This window comes from Hyalella azteca, unplaced genomic scaffold, assembly GCF_000764305.2.
Source record: "Hyalella azteca isolate HAZT.00-mixed unplaced genomic scaffold, Hazt_2.0.2 contig3886, whole genome shotgun sequence".
Classification (NCBI taxonomy): domain Eukaryota; kingdom Metazoa; phylum Arthropoda; class Malacostraca; order Amphipoda; family Hyalellidae; genus Hyalella; species Hyalella azteca.
The window spans coordinates 26,487-47,785 of NW_025934116.1; the positions used below are offsets into that span (position 1 = coordinate 26,487).

General features: G+C 37.8%; 1 long non-coding RNA gene across 1 annotated transcript in view; it reads left to right on the forward strand.

Moving 5' to 3' along the window:
* LOC108670925 overlaps positions 1-20,851 on the forward strand; it is a 40,775-nt gene extending 19,924 nt beyond the window's left edge. Inside the window, exons 2-3 of the long non-coding RNA XR_001930773.2 lie at positions 10,637-10,701; positions 19,746-20,851. This is a non-coding gene — a long non-coding RNA (uncharacterized LOC108670925). The remainder of the gene's footprint in view (positions 1-10,636; positions 10,702-19,745) is intronic.
* The last annotated feature ends 448 nt before the right edge of the window (positions 20,852-21,299 follow it).

Genomic DNA, 21,299 nt, shown 5'->3' on the forward strand with positions numbered 1-21,299 from the left:
TTAACCGAAAAGAAAACCTCACCTTCGGCGCGAAGGCGGGTTGTAACATTAAGCTTTCTTGTTCAATTTCGCGGGCTTAGCCCGCGAAATAAGTTCGATTTCGGCGCACTGAACAAGCCCGTAACCACTCATCTGTAAATACCTGCAATTTGTTTCCACGGAATCTGGTATCCATGTGAAGCTTGGACTGTGTATTGGTCTATTAAAAATTTTATGGTATTTTTATATCTATCTACCCATGGGAATATCTATGGTGTTTTCATATTATAGATATCCGCCGATCCTTGCAGTAGCAAGCCCGTAGAAATGGAAAGCCTATGGTAGTGACTGTGGAGTTATCACTTTTATTATTATTGCTTCTGGTGTTTATTAACTCAGAAAATAATAATCCCTTTCTATTCTGTTAATGATCCATTTCTATGGAAAATATTTAACATGAAAGAATATACCCGGTAACATTCACAAAAGTATCTCTTCATATTCATTGGAATGCAGTGTAATTTTTAGAGACGTAAATATTTACAGTGATTGAGTTACTTGAGAAAGACTATCAATGTTACCGAATTTTGATGCATTGACTCCCCACAAATGATGTATTGTGATCACATTCCTGAATTTATTTGGTGCCGGGATTTGCTGGAAAAACAATTACCATTAAACTGTCATGCTGCCATTCTTTACTATGTAGTGGCTTGAATCACTCTAATCGCACATCAGTTTTTTTTTATTTTTTCGAGTTGGAAAGAATTATTTACTCTCGCCAAATCAGCTCCTTTATAGTTCGTGCCTCGACAAATTCCAGCTTTTAAAAAATTCGCGGATGAAAGCTGTTACCGATTTCTTCTGAATCCAGCTGAGAATGTCTCAAAGCTCAGGCAGGCTAAATGAAAGCAGTCTCGTCCTCTATAATTATGTAAATAAAATTCCTCATAGACTTAAGTACTGAAGCTATTCAAACAAGAAGAAGATTGCTGCACTGCAAGGTATTCGATCAATGACAACTAAAAGCTTAAGCATTCAAGACTAGTTCTTCATCGGCATTTGTTCAGTCCTGGCGAGCATACAGCATGTCTGACAATATCTTGCTCCCTTCACTTTCACTGTGTACTCACGAGATATTTTTATCATTTTATTCTGATGATTTGCCAATTTGAACAATGGTAAACGTCATTAGCGTGATCCCTTCATGCATGGTGGCACTGCCATGCCGCCTTCTGGATCTGTGTGCTCCAACAATTTTATTTTGTTTCGATTATTTTGTTTATTATTTATTTTTGTTTATTATTTATTTTGTTTATTATTTAGTATTTATGTTTATTATTTTATTTCGATTTATTTTGTTTCGATTACCTCACACGCTTGACCGAGCGTAACATGCATGTCATCTATTCGAGTGAATAACTCATCAGATTATTATTTGATTTTACTTTTTAAAACTTTCTGATTACTTTGATTTTACTTTTCAATTGCTGAACCACTATAATTTGCTTCCATTATCAATTGCTCAGTGCTCCGTTTGCAATTCATTTTCACTTTCAGTTGCTTACAACAAGAATAAATTATACTCACAACTTAATTTTGAAACTATCTCCTGCTGAATTTTATACACTGAAACATTTTATAGCATCATACAAGACTACCGTAATCTTCTTTGTCGTATGTGATGAGCTGACATTATTAACGTTCGTTGTGGCTTAATATCGCGATGTGGCAATGAAAGAATTCGCTTTCACTGCATGTGGTATGCCTGGCTGCTCATGGCATCATTCATCCTTATGACCTTATGACCTTATGATGAGTTTAGGACGTCGCAGTCCACGGTCACGCTGATGCGCCGCCTTCGTCGTCCTCCGTCTCCGAGTCGTCGTCGGATGTAACGTTGGACGTGTTCCGTCTATTAGCCCTCATTTGGGCACGCTGATGCAAGACGCGTGTTGAATCGCTCTGAACCGACGCGTGTTGAATCGCTCCGTACCAACGCGTGTTGAATCGCTCTGAACCGCCGCGTGTTGAATCGCTCTGAACCGCCGCGTGTTGAATCGTTCTGAACCGACGCGTGTTTGATCGCTATGTACCGACGCGTGTTGAATCTTTCTCAACCGACGCGTGTTGTATCGCTCTGTACCGACGCGTGTTGAACCGCTCTGAACCGACGCGTGTTGTATCGCTCTGAACCGACGCGTGTTGAATCGCTCTAAACCGACGCGTGTTGAATCGCTCTGAACCGACGCGTGTTGAATCGCTCTGTACCGACGCGTGTTGAATCGCTCTGTACCGACGCGTGTTGTATCGCTCTGTACCGACGCATGTTGAATCGCTCTGAACCGACGCGTGTTGAATCGCTCTGAACCGACGCGTGTTGAATCGCTCTGAACCGACGCATGTTGAATCGCTCTCAACTGACGTGTGTTGAATCGCGCGTTTCTCGAGCAGAAAGGAAGCACCGTAAAAGTATGCGCTAATGTTCGTGTGTTGAGGCCACCATTAGGGAGCATGCCGCTAACGCTCGGCGTGGTCGACCGTTGAGAGCAACAAACTGTAGCGGCGCGACGGAAGCTCGGCGAAGTTACAGACAGTGAGAATGCCGGTCACGCGCTCTCACGCAGTGTAGGAAAGGTGAAAAAATATAACTCAGTACTCACTGCAGTGAGTGACAGAGAGCGCATTTTCTCGTCGACGAAAACGTGAAGTCACGGACGAAGATACGGACAGACGGACGGATTTGGCGAGCACAATAGTGCATTTTGTCCATAAATGAGAAAATTCTCTAAAAAACAATCCTTCTTCAATAATTTAATCTTATTTGTCTTCAAAATTTAATATTACTATTATTATATTCATAGTTTTTATTTTTGGTATTTTTTGTTCGGTCGTCTACTATGTTGGTTGATAAGTCTGCGGCATTTTCTTTGCGAAACCTAAGGCGTGTAATCACAAGGCAAAAAATATCGGGATTTGGTCAAAAAGGATGAGGATCAGTGATTCGGTCATTATTTTGAACGAAGCAATGGAAAATGTTATTCTCCAGTAGATCTGTTTAATGGATCAGCACCAACTACATCCAGCGGCTCGTCGCCAGATTTCAACGCTTCCAGACGAGCGGTTGGAGCGAAGACAAGTGAAGTTTGATTCCTGCGTCGTCGTGCTGTTCATTCAACGAATGCCTTTTTTCAGTTCAGTTGATGCCTGCGTCGCCGTGCGGTTCATTCAACGAACGCCTGTGGTTCAGTTTAGGTCAGCACAGGAGCGCTCCTTTATATGACATTAATTGGACTGACGCCAGGAGGCCACGATGCCCGCAGGCCATCCTACATCCTGCGCTCAGTAACACCGTCCGTCCATCTGCCCCGCCAGCCACAACTCCTAATACAGCGCTAACGTAATTACGATGTCGAAGAATTGCCTTATCGGCATTTATTACGCTAAAGCTTTTTACTCCTAATTCATGGGTTGAACTTTGGTGTCTTGAACTCGGTAATTGTATTTGCTATTTTTTTACTGTACGATTTAAAGCCTATGGCAAGTTTTCTTATTCTAATCATGGCCACGTCAACGTATGTGTTTGCCGAGACGATTGCGACTTTCGTAAAATTTTTTAAATGATAATTAATGAGGTGTTTCAATATCACTTGCTGATTTGTTTCGGTGGTATGGTTTTGAGCAATGAATCGAGTTTACCTCAAATTAGTTCAAACCCTACAGTTCATTCGAAATATGATTTTAAACTCTTTAGTTTCATAGAAAAGATAAGTTGGCTGGAATTTCCACGCATTCTTTTTTACTATAACAGGCTTCCTTATCTGACATTTCATTTGTATGCATGTTGGCTGAAGTTCTCTATTAAATTCTGGGTCGCGACTTGTATGAATATACATATCATTTTTTTATCTTGTCAGAATATAAAAAGGGGATGCCAGTGACCTCCGTATTATTGCGCGATGATTTGAAAGTTTTCATTGAAGGTTCTCCATTGCAGCAGCACAATTTTATAGTGAAATAACCTGATTCGAATTTTATTCGCCATTGACTACGACAATACTTCTTTGACTAATTTTTCCACGTGCTGTTCATTAGAGTGAATTCCAATTAAAGGTACCGTACGGCTTTATCTAACACAAATTAAATGCTCTCTTTCATTTTACTCAAGGACAGCTAGTCTAATAAAGAAATTATTGGTATTCTATGTAGTGCACAAAATAAATTCCTGTAATTAAAAAAAAATTATAATAACAACAAGTTTCCGTTTTCCCAGTGTTATATAATTATAAGTTTATATATAATTTATAAAATTATATATAACTTGAATACCCGAAATTATATATAATTTCGCCAGAATACACGTACTAGAGTCTTGACAATAATATATAATTCACCTTCGAGTCGATAGTACAATGACACGCGAAAGTAGAGAAGCGATCAAGTTGGACAGTTTTCTGCCAGTCCGTTTCATCAAAAATTGGTTGGATTAAAGTCATGTGTACATTATGATCGATGTTGTAGTTTGTTTTTGCATATTATCAACGATCAATTGCGTATTGTCAACGTTGTGTTCAAGTAACACAAATTTTTGTGGCAGTCGAAATGCTAATACTGCTGTCATCACTGATAGATTTTCTCCAACTGCTGAATCTTCTTTTTATAGCAGATGATTTGTTTATTTTCATTTTTTAAAATAACTATTATTATTTCCACTTAAAAATTAGCCCCTGTCCATGACTCTGAGCTTGGCTCCGGTTTAAGGCATAAGTTTCGTGACTAACGAAATTCATAAGTGGAGTCTCGTTTTTATTATCAATTCGTGCAGGTGTAATTGGCTCCTTCACAAACCTTAGTCGAACTTTACGTATTATTTGTTTTCTCGTGCTTCATAAGTTTTTTTGAAGTTTTTAGCCACATTTGTGGTTGCTTAATTGGGCGGTTTGAATCTCATAATTATATTTCTTGAAACTTGATTGGTTGATTTTTTTGACATTGGATGACATTGTCTGAAATTTTATTGGCTAGGAAATGAATTCAATCATGTAATTTAGTCCAATGACTAATCCAATCATGCACTGCATGTTGTGTTCTAAAATGGTAAATATTATTTTCAAATTCCAATTCAGAGAGAAGAGTATTTAGAAAAGGCCTATGAATGAGACAGGCATTAAGCCTGTCTCAAGATAGGCTTAATTTGAAAGATTCGAGACTCGCACCTTGGCACCTCCACAGCTCCTGTTTACTTGTGTGAACAAATGGAACGCGTTAGCAATTCGCGGTGGCAAAAACTGCGATAAAAATAATGTATCGAAAAATTGCTCTAATTTCTCGCACTGAATGACAATTAATTCATTTTTTCGTTACATTGTAACTTTTCGAAAGTGTTCAATCAAATTTTTTAAAAGCGTTTTTTTTGCGCCCAAGATACGAAAGGACTCTTGGACCAATTTCCCTTTTGAAATTTTGAAGGAAATACAGAAAGAATCTATTAGAAATTATCAAATTCCAATATTTTCACAAACATGTAATTTTCCTGGTATTACCTCCTGTATCGTGCCTCTATTATGTTAATTATAATGAAGCACATGCATCATTTATATCATTGCCTCCTGTTGTTCAAACCTGTTGTTGATCATTGCCATGCTGGACGGAAGCCATGCCGGTTGCTGTCGGTGCTGTACCGCTTCTGCACGCCGGTTCTGAGCAAACCGAACAATTAACTTCATCGTACATCCGCTTTAGTCTAACCTTGCGGGCATTTGAAATGAAAATTACCGTTATACGGTATGTGTTTACCGTTTCCATTTTACCGCCCATGAGGACATATATGCGACTGCTCGATTAAATATTACGTACTCTTTTTAAGATCTTAAATCCTTGATATCCGATCTTATAACTATTATTAATTTAATTTTAATTTATCAGGTTTCAAATACCCCTTCTAAAAGCGTTTTCAATATTGAAGTAATAACTTTCTATTCCTAGTAACGTAATATTTTGTATTTTTGGACGTCTGTCTGAAAGTCCGACAAATTACACTCAACCCTAAACACAACAACATTTAACTGCGTGTCACAATTTTAAACAATGTAACTTTTGAAATGATTTACTCACTGTAATTCCTGTAATGAAAACGCCGTGCGAGCCCGGCTGCCTTGTCCAACCACTATGCTATTATTTACTACTTTCATGAATAATTATGTTCGACGCCTGGGAAAGCGACGCTGTGTGTGGGAAGTGGTCCTTGATTCCAAACACATTTTCTCCATTAAGCAAGACGACGTTTTGTGGAATTTTTTATATGTGCGTCTAATATAATTTCATTATGAAATTCCATGATTATTCTGATTCCAAACACGTTTTCTCCATTAAGCAAGACGACGTTTTGTGGAAGTTTTTGTATGTGTGTGTAATATAATTTCATTATGAAATTCCACGATTATTCTTATCACGTACGGAGTTCAATTTTCGAAATTGCCAGCATGTCTCCATTGATATTTTAATTTCGTCAAATGAACATACTTGAATTAATATAAACTGCGATTAAAGTTACAACACTATTTTATTGACTTCGTTGATGTTTCTAATGATGTTTCATAATCTCATTTGACAAAATGTATCGTTTAAAATGCGTACGGAATCGTCTTAGCTATGGTAGTTCACTGTGTTGAATATTAAACGCTATTTAAAATGTCAAACGTTGAGTGTTGATAGCTTGTATAGAGCTATCAACAAGAATTTCAGTAGACGACTTACATGCTCATGTCACTGTTATTCGATGATGAGTAGGCCTATCCTGGCATTTGTGCGAAGGAAGCATAATCTGGTTTCTGAGGAAAGCTGATGGAATTTCTTTCTATTTTGCGAATTTAACGTATTTTATTATTTTTTTTTTTTTGACGTAAGCATTAGTTGTGGATGATCTACTTATTTAGATGTAATCAAAATAATTTTGTTTCATCATTGTCAAATCTTTGCTAAATTAATTTTTCAATTTTTCTTACGATTGTACAAGATAAAAATGATATCAAGATTTATTAACCGCATTAGTCATCTATTTTTTCCATCATCTGACTAAAATTAATGGTCTTTCGCTTGTGTTAAGAAATTCCTGCCACGGATGTGAACAGTGTGATTCTAGGGGTTAATTTAAAACGTTTTTATGCAATTTTGCAGCGTTTACTTAACGGTTAGCGTTATTTCAAATGTTGATCCACGCTTTTAAACTAAGCCATTATTTTCGAAACTTTGAAAATAAAATTATCGGTTAGTCGTAACCAGCTGATGTGAAGAACATTACCTGTTTTCATTACCAATTTTTTAAGACTGCTTGTAACCCTCTACCGCCTGGCACGAGTAACCGGAGCAATATTGTCACAAGCCTTCTTCCGAAAAAGAATCCGTTCTAATGAGCGCAAAATGACTTGCACTGATGGGTGCCGCCACGTACGACAACTTTAAAATGTTCTCTGTTGCGTACAAACGTCCTCAGGTTGCTACACTCAATAGTTTACGTATAATTTGCTGCCACGTACGACAACTTTAAAATGTTCTCTGTTGCGTACAAACGTCCTCAGGTTGCTACACTCAATAGTTTACGTATAATTTAAGTTGTAAGTTTGTTCCATGAGAGTGAAATACGGCGGTAGAGGGTTAAGTTCATTTCAAAAGCTGCATGAAGGTCATTCCAGATCGCCATTCGGGTGAACGTATCGAGTCGTTGTCTCTACTTTTTCTTCATGAATGATGACGAGCCTCTGGCGAACTTACGAGGTTTTTATTGACTTGAAAACACGACACAATTACTGCACAATTACCTCTTGCTTCTAGGGCATTACGATTCTCCTTGTAGCTGTTATTAACTGTGGCAGGAATACGGTGACATCTCCATCTCCCGTCTCGTTCTTGAAGTTCATCCGGCTGTGCTATCAATCAACATGTATCTTTAATAACAGGACTTGATTGAACCAGATTACCGAACATACCCCCAATCATTACCAGTCTACGACGTACAACCAATAAAACATATACATATACAATACATATACATATAAATCACATTAACAAACACACATCAATCAAATTTACTTTAAACAATAAATAAAGATACTAAATACGTGCCCGCGCACATCTCTCTCAACACCCGTCACTCCAAAACAATAGATGTACAAACCTGTACTTCAACTGTACTGACGCTGTGTTCAATGAATATAACCGTTATACAAACGAAATAAATGTTAGTACTTGTAAAACAATAGATGTACAAACCTGTACTTCAACTGTACTGACGCTGTGTTCAACGAATATACCCATTATACCCACGAAATAAATCTTAGTACTTGCAGAAACTAGATGTACAAATATTGTAACTTTTAAAGTTATTCCTGTTATGAGCCGGTTTCATTTCGTTGACACCGGTTAAATTTCTCGAGATTACTGATATTTTTTTATATGTCAACTTTATAATATTTTTCCAAATTTGGTGCCATAGTTTCTTCTCTTTGTTTTTGTGCAGATATTTAGATATTTTCTCCCTAGATTATTGTTAAATCGTATTAAAGGTGAACGAGCAAATTGTTTAGCATTATTCCATATTTGGCACAAGCACTTAACTTGTACGGCGCATTGCAGGCACGGCAGCGCGGCAAGCCTGTTGGCGCGCTGCCACCTCCACGACACATCTGACTTCTGTCTTGTGTCTAACCCCTCCTAGTTCTGTGCGAACTTTAATAAAAAATAATATTCAAGGAAGTTTATTTTTTATGAGATAAATATATTACACATAAATATATCACAAAATTTCATGGAGTGCAAAAATAAGAAACATTTATTTGCCACCTCCACGACACATCTGACTTCTGTCTTGTGTCTAACCCCTCTTAGTTCTGTGCGAACTCTAATAAAAATAATATTCAAGGAAGTTTATTTTTTATGAGATAAATATATCACGCATAAACATATGGAGTGCAAAAATAACCATCATTTATTTGCCACCTCTACGAGACATCTGACTTCTGTCTTGTGTCTCCTAGTTCTGTGCGAACTTTAATAAATAGAATGAAAATAATATTCAAGGAAGTTTATTTTTCAGTTCTGCCTAAAATGGAATTATTAATTAAATAAAATATTAAATATTAACTTATAATAGTAAGAATTAGATAATGTTGTTATAATAATAATAATGGAATTATAATTATGACGGACCTGAATATGAACTGCATTTTGCACTGAATCACGTGCTGTTATAATTTTGCTTACTAAAAAGGTCAACCTTTAATGAGGTGTGTACATCATTTACCGAAATAAAGTGTTTAAGATTTTACATTGGAATTGAAATTTTTGAAAAACGGATTAAATCTTGCAACGTTCGTATGGTTGAAATTGTTTTGTAGCCCACATGTTAGTTTATGTTGTGTTTGCTGATTCACCTTTTACATATGACATTGAATATCCTTTGCACGAACTACAAACCTGTGCAAGTAATTATACTTATTTCTTGCCTCAACAACTGATTTTCGTTCAATCAAATGAATGCTTATATCATGAGTCTGTTTAAATAGCAAGTTCAAAAAGAATTTAAATGCAAAGAAAATGCCATGTAAATCAATGCTGTCTTTTTTTGCAAAAAGAATTTAAATGCAAAGAAAACGCCATGTAAATCAATGCTGTCTTTTTTTGAACAGACATTTTCACTCGCTTTATGTAGAGCGAAGCTTTAGCAAGAACATTAAAGCTACTTATTTTCTATCTCTTTAGTTGGTTAACAGTTCGGTCCCATTATCTATGCTAACTCAGTGCTTCTTAAGTGTCTGAATGACTTGAAGTACTGCTGCAGATTATTTAAAATCGACTTCAAAAAGCAGTTGTGATGGCACCCTTAGCCTCGTTATACCCTAACGAGGCCTCAATCCCATACCCAGTGAAAATTTACAGTCGCGGCAGCTTCTGATTTGGGAAATCAGAAGCTGGGGCGACTCTAAATTTTGTTAGGGTACAACGTCATGCCTCACAGCCCCGGCAACTGCAGTGGCAGAGACAGACTGATCACGCTTATCGTCTTAGCCAGGTTTTTGTTCGACTTGAATGTTGCTAAAATCCTTAGAAAACTTTTTTTTCCCTTTGATTCTTAACGTTATGTGCATGTTTGTGTCGTCGTAGCCCAGAGGCAATCGTGGACACTCGAGCTATCGAGCGATGCAACGAAAGCTCAACATGATATGCCTGGCAATCATGATGTGTGCTCTCATGCAATTAAAGAACCTAATTTATCTTTTATAACTCTGACTCGCGAGACGCAAACAAAAAACTAGTGTTACTTTCACCGTGAGTCCCAGTTTTAGTTTATTATATTTCAAGCATTCAGACCATCGTTAATTCGTCTATAAGGAACATTGAAATTAATTCATTCTTTTGCAGATTGAATTTTGAATTGAATTTTTGAGCGAATATTGCTTGTTAGTTTTTTATATGATTAAGACTGATATTTATATGATTCAGTTCATGTTCATTATGAAGGGGAGAGCCTAAATGTTTCTACAATGTGACTTATTTTCTCGTTTATATACGTTCTTTTTGCGGTGTCATTTCATAATATTTCATATTAAAAAATTAATTATTGTGAAGTGTTCACTTACATCTTTTATTGGTTGGTTTGCAGGGCCCGTGTGTGTGAGGAACGACGACCGCTCGACTGCTGCTGTCGTCACTGCAGCTGATAAGTCGGTGAGTTTTTCTCTTCAGCAATTTGAACAGCGATGTTTTATTTTCAAAAGCGATGTTCTATTTTCATGAGATGCATATTTTTTTATAAATTTGTTCATATTCTAGATTTTTACACTATATCACATTTCTTCAAAATTTTGACTACATTATATAAAGTTTACCTATGGTTTTCTGAGATTTTTTTCAGTATTGCGACAGCCAGGCGAAATATATTTATTGCTGTGAAATATTTACGGACTGCGCGATGTTGTACTGGCCGTTGAGTACATTATCGTGCCGTAAATTCCGTAAAAAGGGGACATGTTTAGCATGGTAATGTTCATGAAAAATCCGTTCTGAAAGTCACTGCGGCTTACAGTAAAAATTTTAGCAAAGCAGTCGAACCGTGTTCTTTTTCATTACTTTATTAATTATTTGCTACCGGCATTTTTTTCTCCTTTGAAAATTTGTGCAGCTAAAGATCCCGTATTGTCGTCGCTGCATACAAAGAATAAGAATGGAAATATCATTCGCCAGGCACTAAGACTTATAAATAAAGTTGCTTCCTGGAAACTGCATGACTGGAGCGTTGCCAGAATAAACGTGAATACGATTCCAGTTCTCATCAACTGAATAGAAATGAAATGAAATAAATATAATGACTGGCAGAAGTTGGCAAAAAAGTCTAATTTCATTAAGAATTTCCCGGAAAATATAAATAAAATATAAATATTGCTAAAATAATCACTGCTGCGCGTTGGGTAGCTTTATCTGCAAAATGTATTTTTTAATGGCGATATTAGAGACAAATTTGCAATTTGTATAGTTGATAATTCGATGCCTCGTTTTCATTTCTATTTATATTGTATCGCCCTGAAACTTCGGCTGACTTTATCTTTAAAATTATTAAACATTTTTCAAAATTATTGAAATTTTTTCTTCATCATGCGGCGTTGTTTTTCGGAAAGTTCTTGCTTGCATCGCTCAGAAATTCTTGTACTAAGTGCAAGATAACACATGTGCTTTTTAAAAATTCTGCTGAAAGCCTGAATTAAGGGATGTGGCTGTGTCACTTTTTGCTGTTTAAATTTGAAGTTAGGAGAATTTTCCGATTTAATGAGTCAACCGCAATAAATAAAGAAAATTACTCGCGTCCTGTAATAAATTTTTAACTATTAACGTCATGAAGAATTGTTCGTGATAAATATGGCATTTAATGTTGATACATTCAATTTGATAAGCATCATTAATATCATTATTTTGTAACAGCTTCAATATTGGTTGTCATTTAATTCTCAAATTTTGGCGGGTATAATTGTATTCAACATTTATGACGGAAATACCCGATGGATCTAAGACTTCCTACTCTACCGCTCTCTCCTACGCCTGGCCTTGAAATACCGGCCTTGAATTACGTGGACCAGAATCTGCCACCATCGACTAAACCCTCCTTCCTCAGGCCCATACCGATTGATCTAGGCGTGACTGATAAGATTGTTTACTTTTGAGTTGAGTTAATTTTTGAAATTATTATTGAGGGTCAACATTTGTTTCTCTGATCCACTAAACGTAATTTTTGAAATTCTTCTTAAGGGTCAAAATTTGTCTATCTCTGATCCACTATACTTATTCAAATTGCAAGCAACGTTTCCAGACTATAAGCTGTCAGATGCTCTTCTTTTAATATTTACATTTATGGACAAATTCACATTTTTGTTCTTGATAAAACCAAATTCTCGATTAAATCGTACCATACCCTTATAAGAGACCTACACATTACTTTGCACTGGTATGCTCATGATAAGTCACCGGTGATATGCAGAAGAGAAAATTTTTTAGAAATATTTTAATGTCGTTACATGCACCACGCTTAAGCTCGCACTAGTTAATGCCTTCAATAATTTAGAAATTATTACATTGAAAAATATTTAAATGCTTGCATAATATCACTTGACGATAATCCATCTTCAAATATGCTATATTTTATCGTCAAATATGCAATGTTTTCAGTTCCTCCAAGTAATTGTTAATGGATAATTGCCAATATAATTTTTGCCCATTTAACATCAATAATGTTTAGTCTAAAATCCTTGTCTCGAAAAACGTTTGTTCAGTCATTTCTAACGTCTAACCGGTAGTGATTGTTTTCTACATAGTTGATTTGGTAATTCTGAGCTATTAAGCATTACTTTGGTTTTATTATTTAAATATTTATGTATTCATCACAAACAGTTTCAATAACGCGCTCGTCGACTCATCTCGCTCGACGGTAACAATACTTTTTTGAGATTCTTAATGATGAGTCAAGCGGCTTATAATCGAAGGGTTATTAATTTGAAGTACCTATATTTAAAGTTACGCTTATCAAATTTAGCTTCAATATAACTATTCAAAATGTTCGGACTAAGATTTATCTGCAAAAATTGAGTAAATTTGAACTCGTATATTATGTCCTTATGATTTACGGTTGTTACAGTAAATAAAATAATAAAATATAACAATGGTATAAAACCCGAAAGGCTTCTTCAATGCCAGTTAGTAGATATATTCTAGCATGTCTCACGTTTCAGATACTTTCCAAACAATTAGGAAGTCCAACTATAGAAGATCGATGACATAGTTACAAGATAATTGCCTCTAGGCTCAAAAATCAATGTACCGTTAAGACTTGTGGTTAAGACGTGGAACAGCCGGTGCGAACCTGTTGCATCACATGGTCCAGCACACAGATGCTCGTTTTGTAACTTCTAATGTACACTGCAATCTGCACGGGTTCCTTTCTTTAAGATGAAGAGATATTAGGTTATTGCTATATGGAATTTTATCGTTTAAGGAGTTTCTATTTGCATTTTCATTTTAATTTCTTATTCAATATTCATTAGCGGCGAAGTTGAACAAAAGCAGCACCGGATAAGATGCTCAAAGAACGTTTTACAGTTACCATACTATACATTTTAGGTAACTTACGTTGAAGAGCCATCCGCACAACCGTACCAATACAAATTTTTCAACGAAAGAATGCGAGCGAAAAATATAGGCCTAAAAATTATATTCTGTTTTTATTTCTCTCAAAGATGTAATTTCTTAAAGCATGAATAATCGTAGCTCAACATAAAACACATGTCTTCATACTTCATGAGCGCTTTCTAGACATCTTTATGTTCATTTCATGTACGCATTACTAACTTGGCAGTTAAGAGAGCATATTTTCCTCATCTAAATGCGTACCGGAGCGTTCGTACACTGCATGTGACCGTCGCAATAACTCACTTCTCCCGCTACGCGTTCACTTGGCTTACGGTGTTAGAAGCAGTGTACTCTAAATGAACTCAATTGCCGCTGTCCAAGAAAGTCATATTCCGATAATTAGTACATGGTACATGCGCTTCATTTTAATATTTTTTTACTCTTTTGGCCTTAATTTCATCTCGGTTTAACATTTAATTGTTGATGAAGCCGCGATTGGCTGTCGCTATACTCACCCTTGCGCAAACGTTGTCATAAAGATTTTTGCGAATCTTTGTATGAATCGAAAATGTCGCGAGCAATTTTTCTGTTAAATATTCTATCTTTGATGTTATGAAATTACTGAATAGAATTTAAATTAAACTGTTGTCGCACTATCAGTGCTCACAGTTGCTTAGTGTTTGATTATTTTTATGCTTAAAACTAAGTTATACTGCGGTCATAGATACAGGGCATCGGGAATTATATAAAATGTAAATCATTATATTCGTGAATAATAAAATTCATGGTGAATTATACGTGAGAAACAGTTTTATGCTTAATTAGGCAATTTTTATATTTCTATGGCAATTAATAATGATCAATTACAATTATTTCACAGGGGTTTACTTTCGTTAAAATGTTTCCCCCCTCGTACGTATATCTTCCCAAAGCCGCTTCATTTCGTCACGCTTTAAATTAGTCCGTGGACAAAGTCCGCTGTGTGGTCGACAGTCCCAGAATTGACAGTTAATTCATGGATAGACAACATTCGTCTAAAAGATGTCGTCTATTCACAGGAGCTATATACACTGAGATATCCTGTTTATCCGTAGCTACTGGTCTTCAAGATGGAGGAGTCTAGCGCGTTATCTTAGCTCTTATCAGGTCCAGAATGCAGTTCGCTTACTTCCTTACACGAACTGCGACTGTACAGATTGATGGCGCCTGTCTGCATTTAGACGTTTCTTTCATGCACAACTTCTGTTCATTGCCGGCCAATTTTGCAATCAACGATGAAGTGCATGAGATTGAAGGGAAAATCTTCAGCTTGAAAAAAATAATAGCTTGACGGATTTCTACTGTCATTTAATTGATAACTTAAGGATTTATGCTGCGCATGACACCTATGTTCGGGATTCTATTTAGCTATCAAATAATTTTTACGCTACACTGTTAGAAAAAAACGGTGAAAAAAAACGGTCCCACTGGCGTACTAGTGGCCGGTCGCCCCGTGAAAATGAGCTGTTTCGCCGTTGTTATCAGATATTTTACGGAATTCTATAGTATTAAATTAGAATAAAAACGGCGACACGGTGTTTATTTTCACGTGCCGACCGGCCACTGAAACGCCGGTATAAATACCGTTAACGGTAATTTTTCTAACAGTGTAGGCATCAGCAAAAAAACTTCGTGTGAACAAATTCATTCAGCTGCTCAGTGTTGATGTTACTGTGATGTCACTCGTCTATTTTGTTCTTGTGCTACGCGTTGTGTTTGGCAGAGCTCCACTTGTTGCTCTCTTGCTACCTTCAGAAACTCCGGCCAGTGTCTTCTTTGCTGCAATAAGAGGTGCATTTTACTGTCGGATTCCCGTATTTGTGTAAGCCGATTTTTGTGAAGGATTTCTATTTTTTTGAGTGTGTGAAATATGAATGCATTAATTTATCTTTTATGTCTGCCACTAAAATGTAAAATTTTTCAGTTCTTTGAAATTAATTTTCCAGATTAGCACCGATGTTAATATATATTTCTTTTATTTAATTTTGCATTCAGCTGACGTGCGCGTGATTCGTTTGTATAACAAGCTACGGCATTTGGCTTTTAAGCAATAATTGCCTTGAGTATTTGATTATGGTCAACTATAGCTATGGTTTCAAAGATTAGTCAATCAGCATACCGGTACTCATTATTTTCGTTCAAAATCCTAGTTAATTACTTAAAATCTCAGTTTTAATTATTTAATTCTAATCCTATCAATGATCATTATATCAACTATTGGATACTTATATTAATATTAGATATATTGCTAATTACATTTATCGTCGTGTTTTCTTTAACTTCATCAATAGAGTGAAAGTTTTTAGTGATGTTTATAGTCCGTAGTTAGAAGGTTTTAGTATGAATTACTATTGGCACTGTAGGTAATAAATAATATGCGTTTTTAAATTACTTTTTAAAGACAACACTTCAAAAGAGGCCAGTGTCTCCGATTTTTTTCAATTATTTATTCTGTCTATTGATTCAAGCATTGTCTCCGACTTTACGCAAGTGTGCAAAATTTCAGATTGATTGGGCAGGTAGAAGTGTGTTAAATATCGAATATAAGATTTGTAGCAGATAACAATAAGTGGAGTTAAAGAGAAGTGTTGTAAAAATAGCTGAATAGACACACAAAATTATTACGTAACCATATCGCGCAAATCACAATTAAAAATCAGGAAGAACGTCCTAGCGAGGTCACATTGAAGATGACTCAAAATCTAAATGAGCAATAATTATCCTAAACATTGATAAATCTACATATAACAATGCTTCTCCTCGCCTAATTGTGCCAACAAGACCAGAAAGTAGAAATGGAGAAAAATATTTTCTTGCGTGACTAATCTTCGTTTTACTGCTCTGAGGCTAATCGCTGTCCATAAATAATGTATATTTGCACACAACATTTACAAGAATGAAGCTTCTTTAGCAAAGTTATAAGTAACTTTGGCAAAGAAAAATCTTGATGTGGGAACTTTTTCGCATCGTATATAAATTTCGTTTTACTGTTCTGAAGCGCATGACTGTGAAAAATGTATATTTGCACACGATATTCACAAGAATGGAGCTTCTTTATCATTGCTCGCAGATTTCTGTTGTCATTTTACCTTGAGAGTTTAAAAGGGAATGTATAATGCATGAGCAGCAGCAGTACGCTTGTCAGGTGCATGTCGGTGTTGCGCTGGTATTCATAGGGGTGTGTAGTTTGTGTGGGGTGTGTAGTTTGTGTGGGGTGTGTAGTTTGTGTGGGGTGTGTAGTTTGTGTGGGGTGTGTAGTTTGTGTGGGGAAATTGGAGCGGGTAATCGTGGGGTGTGTAGTTTGTGTGTGGGGAAAGGGGAGCGGGTAATCGTGCGCTGTGTAGTTTGTGTGTGGGGAATGGGGACGGGTAATCGTTGTGTGGGGAAAAGGGACCGGTAACTGCAGGGGTGTGTAGTTTGTGTGTGGGGAAGGGAGGCGGGTAATCGTGGGGTGTGTAGTTTGTGTGTGGGGAAGGGAGGCGGGTAATCGTGGGGTGTGTGTAGTTTGTGTGTGGGGAAAGGGGGCGGGTAGTCGTGGGGTGTGTAGTTTGTGTGTGGCAAAGGGGCGGGCAATCGTGGGGTGTGTAGTTTGTGTGTGGGGAAGGGGACGGGTAATTGCGGTGGTGTGTAGTTTGTGGGGTGTGTAGTTTGTGTGTGGGGAAGGGGGCGGGTAATCTTGGAGTGTGTAGTTTGTTTGGGGTGCGTAGTTTGTGTGTGGGGAAGGGGAGTGGGTAATCGTGGGGTGTGTAGTTTGTGTGTGGGGTAGGGGTTCTTTAATCGTGGGGTGTGTAGTTTGTGTGTGGGGAAGGGGAGTGGGTAATCGTGGGGTGTGTAGTTTGTGTGGGGTGTGTAATTTGTGTGTGGGAAAGGGGTGCTAGTAATCGTGGTGTGTGTAATTTGTATAGGGTGTGTAGTTTGTGTGTGAGGAAAGAGGCGGGTAATCTTGGGGTGTGTAGTTTGTGTGTGGGGAAGAGGTGCTAGTAATCGTGGTGTGTGTAATTTGTATACCGTAGGGTGTGTAGTTTGTGTGTGAGGAAAGAGGCGGGTAATCGTGGGGTGTGTAGTTTGTATGGGGTGTGTAGTTTGTGTGGGGAAGGACGATATTAAGCGGGCGCTGACTGCACAGGTGCGACAATACTGCGCGCGCCTCGGCAGCTTCGTCACGCAACGCCACTTGACCTCCCGGCTTTTCACATCCGCTTGAGCTCTCGTTTTGCTGCCGTGAGTTGCTGGCTGGCTGTTCCGATATCTTGATATGTCGTCTGAGGTCATTATACTTCTGTCGTGGTTAGCTTTGACATCGCACTGTGTACTGCCGACAATTTGTTGTCATTTTTTGTCAATTATTATTGCCGTTTGTCAACCTCATTGCGTGTATTTTGCTATAAATTCTATTTTTTGTTTTGCTGATTGGGATGTCCAAGTTCTTGCCCCAACTAACAGCCAGCTGATACATGACATGCAATCTTCAATGTTCGAAATGAGCAATCAGTAATATTTGTATTGTTCTTTTTTAATTTGCAAATATCATAACTCCATGTACCCGTCATTATCGAAACATTCTTATGAAATTCAACCTCTCTTGAGGTACCGTTCTACAATATTTGTGTTGTTCTTTTAATGAGCAAATGTCAAGTTTCCAAGTATCATCATCGAAACATTCTTATGAAACTCAACCTCGCTTGCAGTACCGACAAGAACTGCTCTGGTATCCACGGTACTGTTACAGCTCCCTAAGTCGACGCAACCCCGTTAGCCAAGTAAATGCAGCATTGTTGCAGTAGCACTGTGGCTCTGCAGCTAACTTTATGGTCTTGGAAACTGTAAATGGTGTTGAGTTTCGATTTAAAGAAACCTGCTAGCTCCTGGAATTGTACAGGATTTTCTTTCTAGTGAAGCGAGATTCACGGTCTGTCATGAGGTTTTCTTCCAGTAACTGCATGTACCGGAGTATTGGACTGAATTGTGTTCAATTGTTTTTTGTATTATTTTTAAAATAGGGTACTTCAATGTGTAATAATCGTAATACTTCAAACATTCTGGTAAGACTTATACGATCATTTGAAAATCTCTTTGTGCTACTACTGTCGTTCTCATCGTGTTTTATTTATTTATTGTATTAATGTTGATATACTTCTTAAATCACATATTCAACTATCCCATTCACTACTGTGCTTGTAATGAGATTTTCGGGCTCCTATGACTGCTCTCTGCGACTTCCTATTTCATGTTCGTCCTCTTTATAAAAGTTCTTTCCATTATCCCTCGTCCTCCATCACTGCCAGAACAATCTTAGACGAGAATCAAAACGTGTTTCATAGGCTTAAGTACACTCGGCGGCATCAGGTCTCTTCTTATTTAGTTTTGCTATTCAAAGGCTGTCCACTTTAAATTATTTGTTCTACGGAAATGTTGTCTTTGAAACTCTGGACTTACATAAGCTTTCTTCCAATCCGCTAGCGGATGAAAAGTCGTTAACCTGTTTGTGAGTCCATCAGCGCGACACGATCCCATGTGTTTGGTCTTAGGTTGCGATGCCGTTAGGCTTTGTCATCTTTGCCAACTTCACCGCCAGTTTCGTTGCAAAAAACTGAGCATGAGATCAAGTCGTACCGGCTTCTATATCTGCTCAAGTCTGACCGCAACGAGTTCGCGGCACTTCTTGCGAGACCTGAACATCTTCGTTTAAATTTATTGAAGTTACCACACATACCTTTACCCACGGTTGTAGAAATTATTAGATATTCCACATGGCAGTTGAAACTTGTAGATTGAGAATGTCCATTATTCCCGTTTTCATTAGATTCTTTGCTACAATACCGTAATATACAGCAAGTTTTACTAACAATATTTATCGACCGTTGCTCATTTACGAAAGCATAAGTCTTCTGAAACCCCAGTTTAATTTCCAAGGTACGGTATAAGTAGGCAGTTTTTGAACGATAAGGTTTGTAAAATTTAGAATTTAATCCGTCCTCGTGTTGCAGGTGTATTGTGTTGAGAGATGAATAGGTGTTGGTCCTGATGGTATTTCTTTCAAGTGGTTGCCTCTCTTTCAGGTGCTGTCTGTTCTCAATAGAAGACTGGACTATTGGCCAGCGTTGCTCTACCGGCAAGAAAACAATCAAGCTCTTCCCAGCAGCATCCTCTCCTCTTCTTAGACATCCCTCAGCTCATCTCAGAGCCACATTGCCGCTCAAACAAAAGATTAATTGCGTGAAATTAAAGTTTTGTCTCAAAGTCGAGCAAATCTCGTGTCTGTTATTCAACCATAGAACATAGCAAGTTTACGAAGAATTATAGGCCTGTAGCAATTTCATCTTTGAAAATACGTTTGAAAACTTGACCTCAAGTTCAACTTTGGTATTTCACCATTATTCTTCGCCCAGACTCTTTAAGATTTCATCGTGCGTTTTTACAGTGAACCCGAAAATTCATCTAATAGAGGAACCTGCTCTGAAAAGTATTCATACAATCACTTGACTGGAAAAAATCCAAGAAAAACATTCGTCAACTATCGCCACTACAGTGGAGATTTTTCCGACGCGCAGGCATCAAACTCGCCTGCGGCTAATAGAAGGCGTCCGAGCATTTACCAAGACACAGAAGCTCCATTAACAGCCGCAGCTTACGGTAGCTGCTTCACTTCACGCAACTCGTCGCAACAACGCAAACGCGAGACACTCTCGTCGAGTGGGAATACTACCGCAAGAAAACTGACCTCACGCAGCGCAAGCGCACGGTTAAACGAAGGCTCATTAACCTGCAGGAAAAGTGGATACGATAAGACTCGACGTAGCAAAGCACCCTTTGCTCAGCGCTCGTATTTCAGTTACAGTGACGCACGCATCGCAAACTTACGCAATCATCGCGTATCTTCTATGTCGTATTCCATATCTGGCCAACACGTCTCAGCAGCCCCTTCTTATGTTGGTGCGTGGACTCCTGAACAAGAATCTGTTGTTTCTGGATTTACGGACGCTGGTATATACGCTTCCTTGCAACGACATCCTAATAATCGGCATCATCATAAGCAGCATTATCAACAACCTCCCGCTGTTCAACAGCAGCACACGTATCAACGATTGCAGCACCCGAGAGCCAAACCTTCGTACGTCGCGCTACGCGGCGTCAATGCGTCGCGCTCGTCTACGTTACAAAGACCTCAAAGGTACGTCCGTCTACGTTACAAGGTAAAGATCGTCTACGTTACAAAGACCAGCCATGATATTTCCATGCTTTAGTACTACTTAACCCTCTACCGCCTGACACGAGTAACCGGAGCAATATTTCCTCACAAGCCTACCCAGAAAGATACGTTCTAGTGAGTGCAAAATGACTTGCACTGATGGTTGCCGCCACGCACGACAACTTTAAAATGTTGAGTGTAGCAACGTAGGTTGCTACACTCAATTGTTTAAGTATAATTTAAGTTGAAAGTTATGTTCCCAGAGAGTGACTTACGGCGGTAGAGGGTTTAGTAAAGTACTGTTCGTTGAAGACATACCGTATTGAAATTGTTTCAATTTAAATTATTCAAAATCGAATGTTATGGAGAAGTAGTCTATGAAAATATTCATTCCGTCTTGTTTCAATCAATTTGCAATAGACTC